Source organism: Sinocyclocheilus anshuiensis, unplaced genomic scaffold, assembly GCF_001515605.1.
Source record: "Sinocyclocheilus anshuiensis isolate Anshui unplaced genomic scaffold, SAMN03320099.WGS_v1.1 scaffold13, whole genome shotgun sequence".
NCBI classification, from domain to species: Eukaryota; Metazoa; Chordata; class Actinopteri; order Cypriniformes; family Cyprinidae; genus Sinocyclocheilus; species Sinocyclocheilus anshuiensis.
This window is the reverse complement of record NW_015538026.1, coordinates 3,333,635-3,347,912: the sequence shown is the minus strand read 5'-3', so window position 1 is coordinate 3,347,912 and position 14,278 is coordinate 3,333,635. Positions and strand designations below refer to the sequence as shown.

Below are 14,278 nucleotides of genomic sequence, written 5' to 3'. Positions count from 1 at the left end.
AAAAAAAAAAAAATTATACTGAAACTAAAATATAAAATACTTTAAAAATTATTTACTCTGCCTAAAATATGTTTTTGTTTTAGCCAAATTCTTAAACATCACATGTATAACAGACATCATAATGTCACGAATGACCAATCAGAATCAAACATTTCAGATGTGTAATAAATGTATATAAACATAGACATACTACACATATTATAAATAAATAACTACATATATAATTGTTTAATAAAACTTTCAACATTCTTGTCCAACTGTCAACTAATCTCGTTCACCATGTTGGAATGAATTTTTTTTATTGAGCTTGTTGCAATGCATTTTGGGATTAGGAAGGAAGAATATAGGAAAGATATATGTTATATAATTAGAATATATGATAAGAAGGTATCTTAGAAGGCAGCATAAAAATGTTGCTTGTGTTTTGGACCAGCCTATGATGCCTTAAAAGCTTTCCTAGGGACACAGCTCAGGGTTTGCAACAGAGCTAGTTTTTCCTTTTCAGTCAAGCTAACCAGACAGACACTTCGGTTTCAATAGGTTGAAAGCATAAATGTGAACTTTCTGTCTATGCAATTCAAACAGATCTGTGTACATAATTAAAGGTGAGGAAGGACAAGCCTGATTCATGATCATAAATTCAAGCCTTACATAAATTGAATGACTTGCACTGTATGTCTATGCATCTAAGTCATGACACTGTCTGGTCTTGATCTTCTAGAATGGTTGTTCCACATAGATCAGCATCTGATGCAAGTCAAAAAAAAAAAAGAAATAAAGAATGTTGTTTCTGTCTCTTTTACTTAATGCATTTATAAAATGGCATAATTCAATAGACAGTCATCCTTCACTTTCAGCCATTAAACATTTATTATCAGTCCATTTCCTTTCCTGCGGGAGCAGGTGGAATGTTTTTATGATGTATGATTTATTGATTCACAAAGCATCGTTAATTAAAATTAACCTTTTTGTGGTTAAGGACACTGCTATGCTTTTAAGTGTCTCCGTATTGATTTCAAGGAATAGACCGGGTTTTGAACAGCGGCCCTGAAAAGCAGATCCAAAGCAAATGTGAGTCTAAAATCGGTAATTATGTTTTGATTGCGAAACAATGTGATATAAAACCCCAGCAATGTCCATGGAGGCCAAATCCACAATATCCGATCCACAAGATCTTCTAGAGCACGTCTACGTAACCTAATAACAACTATATTTACAGCAAGCGAGGCATGCTAAATGCCTGTGAGAAATTTCAAGCTTCGTCTAATCAATAAAATATTATCCACCGTGGGAAAACATGCAGTCGTATTGCTGAATCGCTGCCGCTGACTGTATCAGCATGAATCGACACATCCCTCGACCTCTGGACTCGTCGCTCATCATGTCGACGTCAGGTAACGGTGAGAAACACACAAGGCCGATGTGGTTAAATTCAAAGCAGAGCATTCAAGGAGGTTCCATCGTCACAATCACTGGAGCACAACTGTCGTTCTTTGGTTGTTTATTGTGTAGTTTCAAGAGCTTCAGTGAGGGTATTTCGAAGGCCATGGCGTGACAGGAAGTGCTTCTGTCATATAAAATTTGTTTTGCTTGCTGAATCTCAAACCAGCGGTAAAATGTTTGTCATCCTCTAACAGTTGGGGTGAGCTGCCTCATCTCGAGAGACAGTACTGTAAATTTCAAGTCTGAAAAAACAGAAGCAGAAAAGGGGTGTGAGAGAGAGAGAGGTCTGCCTCTTATCTTCAGAGGGACAGATAAGAGCTCATTTCCCACTGCAGAATAGAAACAAGTGGGCCTCTCCGGCTCTCTGGCAAGAGAATGACACCATTAGCATCCCATAATGCCTCGCTCTATTCTGCACATTCCCATTTTTTGTGCGGGCGGATCACTGACTGCTCTCGCCATTTCTGCACTTCATGCATGGATCTGTTCACCTTGATCAGATGCGATTGCCACCACTCTGCCGCAGAGCCGGTGTTAGCAGATAGTTTCAAAGGTGATGCGTGGATATGAGTAATCTCGCAGCTGGTAATGCCAGGGTTTCCATGACCTCTCAGGATGATGATGTGACACTTTGTTATAGTGCAAGGCAGAAGAAAGTCAAAGCCAAGACCACCAGCAGAAAGCTTGCCGCTCCTACTATTTACCACCTGCATATTTTACTAGTGACACAATTTTTCTAAGCTCTTAAAGGGATAGTTCACCCAAAAATGAAAATTTTCATAATTTACTCCCCCTTATCATTCAAAACCTGAATGATTTTCTTTCTTCCGCTGAATACAAAAGAAGGAAGTCACATGGGTTTGGAACAACATGAGGATGAGTAAATAACAGAATTATCATTTTTAGGTGAACTATCCCTGTTAAAGTGTGAAACAGACACACTATGCTGTCAAAATAAAAATAACATACAATATAGTATAAATAAATAATGACTAAAATAAAAAATACAAATTTTTTTATTATTAAATTGTTAATATTACATTAAATTGTTGTTTTTATTATTGAAAATTAAAAACCTAGTATATTATTCAAAAGATTAAAGTCAGACTAAGTACTATTTTTTTTAAAGACATTACTAATTTATTCAGCAATAACATTAAATTGATCAAAATTGACAGTAAAGAATTTATAATATTTCTATTTCAAATAAATGCTGTTCTTTTGATCTTTCTATTCATCACACAATCCTATACAAAAAAAAAAGGTTAGAACGATTTAATGTCACAAAATTCAGCTTTGCCATAACAGAAATAAATTACATTTTAAAATGAATGACAATTTTGTTTTCAATTTTAATAATATTTCTCAACATTAATGTTTTTAATGCATTTTTGGTCAAATAAATGCAGCCTTGGTGAACATGGGATGTTTCAAAAACATCTTACAGACCCCAAAGTTTAAAATGGTAGTGTATGTAAATTAGTTGTTGTAACTTTTTAATAAATAAAATCGAGGGGAAAAAATACTAAAAATACATGCATACATTTAGTAGAGAGGCTAAAAAAAAATATTATTAGTGCAAGTCTTACAGGGCCAGCAGGAAAAAATATCCCACTTCTGAGGCATTTTCAATTGAAATTACACCATCCAAGCAATTAACATACTGCCTATACTGACCTGCACTTCTGCTGAGTTCTCCACCTCACTGCATCCATGTTCACAGGATTAGCATCTGTGTCTAGCAATTAATATTAGCAGCTATGCCCTCCCACGTCAGGACGCTCCACTGGAACCTCATGGGACGTATCGCCATACTAACATATTGCAGACAGGGTCATATCAATAGAGCCCGGCCTCAGGCAATTTGTAAACAGTACCTCGCAAGTATTTGGGCAGATCAATTGACAGAAACGAAACGCTGACAATGCAAAGCAGCACCGGTCATGCAAATGGCCAAGGCATGCCTTCCCACACAGGCTTATTTAACCAGAGAAACAGCATCATCACGACAGTCACCTTAAATCACAGTCATCCTGAGCATCTCTGCATGCATATTTAAAAAAAACCTCAATACGCTGGCTGACGTGTGGTTTTGCCGTCAAATATAGATGAGCAGGCTTTAATTTTGCAGCAAACTTACAATTATGCTCAATGTCCTTCAAGAGTGAAACGAGGTTACATTTTAGCAAATGGTTAAAGGACAAGCCATCCTCTACCAAACACTGACATATAAATTTACCACCAGAAGCATACCAAGGACTTCTCTCGCTCTCTCTCTCTCTCTCTCTCTCTCTCTCTCTCTCTATATATATATAGGAACAGAATTACAAAATGTTTTCTTAATTTATTTTTGTGGTTTTGAATATCATCCATGGTTAATACATTAGTCACAATTTATTCATTAATTATACATAATATATATTTTGTTAATGGTAATTAAAAAAAAACTATTAAAACAAAAATAGTATGATTATATGGATGATGGAAAGATAGATTAACAAATGTTCATTTTTCATGTAAAAAAATGTAAATATTTGTGACATGCTATTTTGATTTAATTAAAAAATCCAACTGTAAAATACATTTATGTATACAAACTGCTTTTAATATTTAAATTATATTGGTAACACTTTTGTATAGGGACCAGTTCTCATTATTAACTAGTTGCTTATTAGCATGCCTATTATGAACACATTGGCTGTTTATTAGTCTTTTTAAAGCAAATATTCTACATGACCATATTCTACATCCATAATCCTACCCAATACCTAAACATAACAACTACTTTACTAACTACTAATAAGCAACAAATTAGAAGTTTATTGAGGCAAAAGTCATAGTTAATGGTTTGTTAATAGCGAGAATTGGACCTTAAAATAAAGTGTGACCATTATATTAAATAGAAATATTTTTACATATTCTTTTGCAGCAACCATTTACATTATGATATTCATAATATTATTAAAATTATTACTATATGAAAAAATAAACAAACAAAAAAGTTTATTTAAAATCATATTTCTTAAATATTACAATAATATCCTGAATATATTGTAAATATATATGGAATATGTTCTATAACAAAATAACTGACTGTCCAAGTAGTAGAATCCATTAGGCTGAACATAGCAGATGCCTCCACTCTAGCTCTGACACAGCTGACATCTGAAATACCAAGTGGTCTTTGGTTTCTATCTATTGTATGAACTGATTTTACCCACAAACACACATCAGTGTCTGATAATGAGGTTGTCTAATGAGAGAAAAAGATTCAGCTAAGGCAAAGTCAAGTCAAGTAACCTTTATTTATATAGCTATTTATATAGTGCTTTATACAAAGATTGTATCAAAGCAGCTTTACAGTGTCAAACAGGAAAATAGTTTGTCATTAATGCAAGTGGACAATAACAAAGAGTACATTTTTCAGTTAAGGTCAGTTCACTGATGATTCAGTGATGTCATCATCCAGGGCTGCGTTTCTCAAAAGCATCGTAAGCCTAAGTAGATCGTAAAAACTATCGTACGACTGATCTTAGTATAACGGTCTGTATCCCAAAAGCATCGTAACTTAAGTAGCACTGGAAAATCATCGCAGATCGTCCTACATTGCTGCAGAAGTACCGACCCAGTGTTTACAAAGTGAACATACAAAGAAGATCATAACGCCCTTTACAAAAAAATGGTAAAACAGCGATGTAGGACGATTTTGAAGTTGGAGGAGAAAATGAGATGGGAGGTTTTAGACCTACCCTAACTGTCTTGAACCGGAATGCACAAGAGTTCACGCAGAGTTAGACAAGACAAGTGTTTGAGGTTAACAAGTATATAACTTGAAATTATTTTAAGAAAATAACCAATCGTTTTGCTAGATAAGACCCTTCTTCCTTGGCTGGGATCGTTTAGAGCCCTTTGAAGCTGCATTTAAACTGCATTTTGAAAGTACAAACTCGGGGGCACCATAGAAGTCCATTATATGGAGAGAAATCCTGAAATGTTATGCTCAAAAAAACAATTTATTTACGACTGAAGAAAGAAAGACATGAACATCTTAGATGACAAGGGGGTGAGTACATTATCTGTACATTTTTGTTCTGGAAGTGAACTACTCCTTTAACACACCTGGTAGCTGTTAATTCTGTAGCAAAGTCCTCCCTTATGTTTTGTTTTTCCTCTGCTGAAATCTGCAGAATATGACATCTTTGTTTCGCTCTACCTCCTCCATAAGAACATTAATGTCATCTTTTTGAAAGGTATTTTATTTCTAATCCACATCAGGTGACGACTATTCGGTTCAAAGATACGATTCTAAAAGGTAATATTTCAGCACTTGACAAACGGACAGCGACTCTTAAGTAGCACGTAGAACGCGTTCTCGCGGGTTCATGTTAAGTGCATTTTTGGGAAATGCACGTGGAATTGCGTTGAGCGTTTGTAACCTCGCGCGTAGGAAACGGTCTAAGATCCATTGTTATCTGGAAACGCAGCCCAGTTCAGTTCTCTTCCAATAGTGTCTGTGCAATCAAGCCGACAATATTGCCAGAAATTAAGCATCCCCAACAAAGAAACACCGAGGGTTTCCCCCCCCCCCCCCCATGGAAATGAAGTACAAGACATGTAAAAATGTTCAAAAAAGTAACATTTTCTCTCTGTGTGTGCTAAACTAACGCAGAATTAAGGCTGGGAGACTGCAGGGTTGTGACACAGCACGCTAGGGACTGCTGAAAGGAGTGAGGAGCTCCAGGCTGTACATCAAAGCTTCTGTGCGAATGGAATAAAGTCACACACAAATGGACTGAAACTATTGAGCTCAGTCCCTCTGCACAACCGCCCTAATGACACCTGCAGATATTCTGCATCCGCATGCAGAACAACAACACTGTGCTTAATGGGTATTTTTCTTGTTGTCCAGTAAAAATATTTAAACATCATTAAAATAAGATGCTTGAGAAGCAAAACTGTGTAAGCTAAATATTATGTAAAAACATTTTATATGGAAGCAAAAACTGTATTTTACAAGGTCACCAAACAGTTGCAAAACTAACATTTTACATTTGGGGACCAATTCTCATTATGAATTTTGCTTATTGGCATAGCATGTTGGCTGTTTATTACTACGTATAAAGCACATATTAATGTCTTATTCTGCATGAGCATATTTTAGATCCCTATACCTAAACTTAACAGCTACCTTACTAGCTAGCAAATTAGGTGTTTGAGGCAAAAGTCATAGTTAATAGTTAGTTAATAGTGAGAATTGGTCCCCAATCTAAAGAGTGACCAAATAACCTGTGGTTAAATAGGTTTCCTGAACATTTCTCCCATCGGTCCGATTTATTCACTGACAAACTCCCACTAACATTCACAACAAAACCTTTCCCGTGGGAATGCAGACATGCAGCATATCTGTTTGTGTTGGTTTTTTTTTGCTATAATTTGAGTAAGAGGAATCATAAACTGCAGTTTTTATCTGACTGTAGCTGTTTTCCTAAAGACAAACAGACTGTCTTTTGTTAATTGAATTAGGATATGGTTGTGTCAGAGGTTATTCTGCTTTACCTGAGATGAACTATAATTAAACTATGAAGAGTAAAAGTGCTATAAGTAAATTCAGATTGACAATTATTGATACTTGCAAACAAATAAAATAAAATAATTACAAAGTGAAAAAAATAATGAAAGTATGTTTCCGATTAAAAGAGTTTTGTAAACACAATCATCAGTTAAAATGAAATATTCATTTGAACTAATGATTGGATAAACAATAATGGATTTGACTGTAATGCTGGACTAAAGCCAATCTATTTAATATTTAATCTTCAGACACAGCACAGAGCTTCAGAGAGGTTAATGTGTGTGCCATTTTAATAAAGCTTTGTGAACAAAGTCAATTAGTTCATACAAAAGATTAAAAACAATTCTAAATTGAGATTGAAAAATTGTGAGCCCATGTTTTCAGTATAACTGCACTAAAGGCAAAGACTCATCACCTGAAGTATTCACTGCATCCACTAATTCGTTTTTGAAGTTCCCAGAAAGGCCATGTTTGAGCTTACAGCAAGCATTATTAATAATTATTTCTTAGAAATGTAATTATCGGAGAAAAAAAAATATGTTTGTAATAAAATAAAACCAAATCTGTATTCACTGTCTTGGCCAAAATACTGTCTGTTTGTAATAGGCCAGATCTAAATCAAGTTGTATATTGTTTCTAACCGAGACATTCTGCAATCTTTAAGTAAATACACACAGGGGAAATAAACAGATGTACAGTATATGACATATATTGTGTTAATTATACTGTTATAGTCAGTACTTCAAAGTTTATATAACACTATGCGTTATATTAAATGTTTTATTAAAAAAAAATTAAAGTTAAACTTATTTATACTATATACCATATAATATATAATAAAAAAAAATCTAAATAGAATATTGTTTTATGCTTTGATTTATTGGAATCTTTTTGCCTGAAGCAAGTAATGAATGACAATATTTAAAGCAAAAAATAAAAATAAAGATATCTACAAATAAATAATATTTAATAATTTAGAACAATCTTATTCGAAACAGAATAAAATAATTATGATTAGAACGTTTATAAAGCGAACGATGCAAAACGAACAAAGCAAAATTAAAAATAAATGTGCTTTGTGGAAATGTTGATATTATCGTCATCTAATTTTGTCTGTACATGCACATTTGCATATGTACAGAAAAAATGTGCTTGCATCCATATGATGTTTAAATCAGTACACATCTGAAATAACTTCGCTCTTGACAAAAGCAAGAATTCTTAATGCAGTGTACTTCCTTCTTTACTGCCACGTTAAAAATTAGAACTGGGTACAAACTATCATCCCCTTCAGCAATATCTAGGGCAACTGTGAAATACTTCCTCCTCATCCTATTAAGACACTGACAGAGTGTGGACTGACTCAACCTTCTTCAACAACATGCCTCCCAGGGAAAGCGAGGGATCGAGCGAGAGACCGACAAATAGAGAGAAGACAGGAATGACTGAATACCTCTGTCCTTCGCATTTAAAGCAGTTTTAAAGTTGATGCTGCCCTTAAAGGGCTCATATGATGCGATTTCAAGTTTTCCTTTCTCTTTGGAATGTTACAAGCTGATTGTGCATAGATAAGATCCCTGAAGTTGCAAAGACTAAAGTCTCAAAACCAAAGAGATATTCTTTATCAAAGTTAAGACTCTGCCACGCCCCCCTAAAACGGCTCGTTCTAACACGCCCCCACATATCTACCTCACTATGTGGAAATATTTGCATAATGCCGCCCAGATGTTCACGCAAAGAAAGAAGGTGGGAGGGGGCTTTGTAGAAAACGAAGCGTTTGAGAGAGGCGGGGCATAGAGGACCTACAATAATGTACAGTATTTTAAAAATTTGAACATTAAAGCATGTCAACATATTCTGTTACACCAAATACACAAAATAATGATCTTTAAAAAAGCATCATATGACCCCTTTAAGTCCTGCCTCAAAACCGCATTATGAGGCGGCTGAACGGCAGAAAGTCCAAAAGACTTGCGGGATCCTGACCCCGGATCCCTGCATCCTCTCTTTATCTGCTGCTCGAGGCCTGAGGCAATGGGCTTTGGGGACATGCTAATTCAGTCATGAGGAAATGTTCTGTATATGGGATTAGCCCACATCATAAAGCCTGTATGATGTAGCCTCACTTCCTGCCAGCAGATAATGATGTGGCCCTGTTGAATATTTCAGGCTGTGGATTGTTAAGTGCTTTGTCACGGGGGAACACTGTCGTGCGCTTTTGCTGTCTAACTGTGATGAGATGCTCCATCTCTCTCCGGAGGAAGTACCTGGAAAGTGCACTGACCCTGATACCAAGATGCACATAGCCTTACTACAGGGATGGACAGGAATGGTTATTATTCGATAGTGGGACATCTTATTGTGAATGTTTTTGCTTTTTTACTTCTCTTCTTTCCATTCATGAATCAAATAACAAGAATGAGGAGTATTAAGAAAGTAATGATCAAAGATGCATGTGATTTAAAGGGACAGTTCAGGCAAAAATGAAAATTCTGTCATCATTTACTCACCATCGTTCTTTTCTAACCACATATGCCTTACGGAACCACTTTTACTGTGATTTTGCATCCTTTTTTTTTAAGCTTGTCAGGGCCAGTCCTCATTGACTTTCATTATATGGAAAAAAACAGGCAGGATATTCTTCAGAAATTCAACAGAAGAAAGAAAGTCATATGGGTTTGTAAAACATGTCCAAAGTATAGTAAATGGGCGTCTATAACTTAATTGGAAAAACTTAAAAAAAAAATCTACTTTAAAAGACGTGCGCCAGGCTAAAAATTTACTCTTCATATTCTTTGATTTACTCTAAATGTCATGTGGTGTAACTATCAAGTAAATGTTCATAACATATTTAAATCTTGAATACATGTGTAAAATTCGTAATTATTTAAAAAAAAAAAAAAAGATATTTAAAATATATTTTCTAATGTAAAAATTATTTGTAAAAAATCAAGAATTATTAAATAATTAAATTTTTTTATTATCGTTATTTTTGGGAAGTTGCACACAATGACGTTTTACTTAACTTGCCTTGTAATAAAAATGTCAAATTATGTTTATTATTATTATGATATATAAAAAACAATTCAGCAAACATTTCCTGAATTCAACAGAACAAAGTCAGTCATATGGGTCAGGAAAAACATGTCCAAAGTACAATATATGGGCATTCATGATAATTAAAATGAAACCTCTTTTAAAACATATGTGGCAACATTTTTCGAGGTAGAAATTTAAAAAAAAAATGTACCTGATATTTTAAGAGACTTACTGACCTTGAAACACAGGCATGAGGTTTGGTCCTTTCTATGACATAATTTCCTTCGTTTTTCATGTTGGTCACAATACATGACTTTGAATTGGCAGACAAAAGCTTTCCAAAAATAAACAATTTTGTTAAAATATTAAAACTGCTTCCCAAAGATAACAAAATGAATTTTAAATTCAGAAATTAAAAACACGTTCGTCACAGAAGACACTTGAGAGCTGGAAGGACACATGATTCTTGCCTTTTTGTCGAGCACAGACCATAGCCTTGGCCATTACATTGAAGACTGGGGCGAAGCGAACAGCCAAGTTTCTCGTTTATGAATCCTTCTGACATATGACTCTTTTCATATCTGAGTTTCAGAGTTGGCACTGAATCAACAGTACTCTTAGCTTTTTTGATAAAAACACTTGGCACTTTCACACCTTTGCTTGACCTTTAGTAAAGTAGACAGCACCTGTGGCACACACTAGTTTTTTTTCTGACCGCTTCATCAGCACCTGGTAATTACCAGCAGGCAGCAGAGGAGCCTGCGGTGATGAAAGCCTCAGATACTAAAGAAAGGGGAAAAAATGAGAGCGAGTGAGCGAAAGAAAGCAAGAGAAACAACTGGCAAGTCCAAGCGCTGAGGTATGGAGAGGTGAGGAGACTATAGACTCGCCGGTTTGTGTTAATCCGGCTGGAGCAGGAACATGGGAATGTACTGATCTGCAGAGGCATGGAGAGTCTAAACGGCACTGTCTGCGGTAATCCTTAGGTTTACATGATGTAATTTTACTGGAAGACTGCAGTAGGGCACACTGGGGGTCTGACCTACTGTAGAACCCCCACCTATGACCACAGCGTTCAATGCACCCTCTACTAATGAACAGGGTTCCTCCAAGTTTTATGAAAGTCATAAAAGATCCTTCAGAAATAATTCTAATAAGCTGATTTATTATCAATGTTGGAAACAGTTGTGCTGCTTAATATATATATATTTTTTTTTTTGGAACCTGTGATACTTTTTTTCAAGATTCTTTGATGAATTAAAAGTGTAAAAGAACAGCATTTATTAAAAATATAAATATTTTCTCACAATATAAGTCTTTACTATTACTTTTGATCAATTTAACACTTTCAATGTCTTTCAAAAAAAAAAATACTCCATACTTTCGAACGGTAGTGTATAAATGCTGTTCTTTTTAACTTTTACTAATCAGAGAATGCTAAAAAAAGAGTACCACAGGTTCCAAAAAAATAAAACAATAAGCAGCACAAGTGTTTCCAACATTGATAATAAATCAGCTTCTGAAGGATCACGTGACACTGAAGACTGCAGTAATGGCTGCTGACAATTCAGCTTTGCATCACAGAAGTAAATTATATTTTAAAGTATATTAAAATAGAAAAACATTATTTTAAATTGTAATAATATTTCACAATATTACTGTTTTTCTCTATGTTTGATCAAATAAATGCATATAAAAAACATTCAAAATCTTACTGATCCCAAACTTTTGAGCAGCACACACACATACACAGCTTGAGTGTGTGTTTCTATCACCGCTCTTTATACAAAGAATGCTGTTTAACCCTCTGTTTTCTCTCTAAGTCTCTTTTTCTTGGCAAAGTTCTCGACGAAACATCATCATAAATAAATAACAATCACAGGGTACTTTGTAATTCCTCCTCCAAATAAAATGGTTGTTTCACTCACTACAAGTCTTAAGATGTTTCCCAGTGCCAAAACAGATATTTGTTCCAGTGAAGTCAAGGCGGTGACAGGCACCTCTGCTTTGAAGACTACGCTTCTCTATACTGAGGGACATTCATCCTGTAGGAGAGCAAGAGATGTTTATCTCTACGACTATTCACAGCGTGCAGTCACAAAACAAACACTAAATACACAGCCATAAATAAATAATGAACAAAAAGGGAGATTTCAGATTTCTGAAACATTGCAGAAGAATATGCGAAGAGCATGAGATCACATTACAGAAAAACGTGTTACGGAGACATCAGCACGATCAGAGTCTGGAGAAATATGTTGTGGAAATAATAGCTTGTTTGGATTTCCATGTAAACAGTTATATTTCATACATTCGAAAATGAGGTATAATAATAATAATAATAACAACAACAGTAAACCCTGTCTTATTGTCTTTTCTTCTGTATGGCATTTTGGTTGAATTGTTGCTGCTTTTAAAACATCCATACACCTTGCATTGTATTGCAGGTATTCACAAAAATGATTCACCAAGCCTTAAAGAGCCAACAAGTCACCAACCCCCTGTGGTGAAAATCACAAGTCTACGTGGTGTTTTTAATATGCTTAAAGACAAACCATGTGCAAATTCATCAACAACATTGTTGAGCATTTTCTCCTTAAAAATGCAGTGTACCAAAGATAGTCTTAAAATGCAATTTGTCACAGTACCTGTGTCCTACCATCACAGATATGCAGTTATCTCAACTTGCGGGGTTGAGCTTTTATCATTAGCAAAGTATTTCTATAAAGGATGTTGATTTTTAGAAGGTAGCTGTCTGAGGTGGCAAACAGGAACATGCTTTGTATAACATTAGCAACACATTATTAGCTGTTTGATAATGTAGCCAAGCCAAAGGCTAATGATATCAATTACTGTTATGTGTCCGATGTTGTAGAGAGAGATACATAAAATGCATTTCCATTCTGATACATCGACTTGTAGATGGCCCTGTAAAACTCGCTCTTCCTTTTCTTCTGATTTCTTCAGAATCAGTTTCTGGTTCAAACATATATGGCTAAATGCATCCACTATTGGTACTTGCCATTGTGTAGTGTTTAGTACTTCAGTTAACCGAGTGAAAGTGGAGCAGGTCCAAGCTGGTCTGATTGAGTGGAGGCAGGGACTCATTTGCATACTCTTGGTCCACATCTAAGGGTGTGGGATTATATTCAAGTGATTTTAAGACGAAGGAAAAATTTTTTAAATACGTCATTTTGATAATCAAAGATAAACTTTAAGGGATACAATTAGTGACTGCAGTGGGACTCTAGGTGCGTTCACATTGGCGAAATTTCACTTGCAAAAAAAAAAGTCCATCTATTGTCAAAAGTGTAGCGATGTATGGAGTATATCTTGCACAGAATTCATGGTAAAATCAAGCAGCTTTCTGTTGGTCAATGCGGCAAATTCACATGACCAAACTGAACCCATGAAATGAAAATTGCATGGGAAATCTTTTGCCTCACACAAAATTCCATATGAATTTTAATGCCTTTTTTTCCGCCACAAAAAATTCAAATTTCCAAACATTAGATATAAGAAAATATCCATTAAATTACATTCAAAAATGAGTAAAAAGGGGCATTTTACACTCACATAAAAAAACGTACAAAAGCTGTCACTGGGGCAATATCCTTTCAAAAGGTACTAATATGTACAATTTAGATACTAATATGTAACTTTAAAGTGGAAGTGAAGCAGTCAGTTAAGTTAACATTATTTAGTAAAGTGATTTCCACTTTGATTAAAAAAATATATAACAAACATGATTAATGTAACCATTTTAAAGAAAAAAGGATGTTTTGTTATAGCTTTTAGAGCAAGGGCGCCGCCATCTTGCAGTACCACCGCGTGTGACGTCACGGGGTTGGTTCGCTCCGATGGCCAGTGAAGTAATATAAGCATTTCTTTACATTACTGCTCGGTCCCATCGCCGTATCGGCTCAAATGCATAGGCAATTGCACTTATTATGGACTTAACAGTGCTTTCAATGTAATTTTCCTCCATTTCAAAACAAGTGTGTGTTCAAAATGTAAAGAAATGCTTATATTACTTCACTGGGTCGCTCCGATGGCCAGTGAAGTAATATAAGCATTTCTTTACATTTTGAACACAGAGATGTTATTTTAACACACAAATAATTAGTTTTTCACCATAATTTGGATGAATATTCAACATCAAACTGTCTATATGCTAAGTTTTGATCGTGGTATCCCAAACATTGTTTTCATAATGCCAGGCGC

At 35.1% G+C, this 14,278-nt stretch overlaps 1 protein-coding gene and 1 long non-coding RNA gene across 2 annotated transcripts in view; both read right to left on the bottom strand.

Annotated features, from left to right (window-relative positions):
* LOC107680191 (glutamate receptor ionotropic, delta-2-like) overlaps window positions 1-14,278 on the bottom strand; it is a 415,350-nt gene that overhangs the window by 100,710 nt on the left and 300,362 nt on the right. The gene's annotated exons all lie outside the window — the stretch shown is intronic.
* Window positions 1,748-14,278, bottom strand: part of LOC107679895 (uncharacterized) — a 13,346-nt gene continuing 815 nt past the window's right edge. Inside the window, exons 2-3 of the long non-coding RNA XR_001633094.1 lie at window positions 3,470-3,476; window positions 1,748-1,761 (exon numbers count right to left, since the gene is read on the bottom strand). This is a non-coding gene — a long non-coding RNA (uncharacterized LOC107679895). The remainder of the gene's footprint in view (window positions 1,762-3,469; window positions 3,477-14,278) is intronic.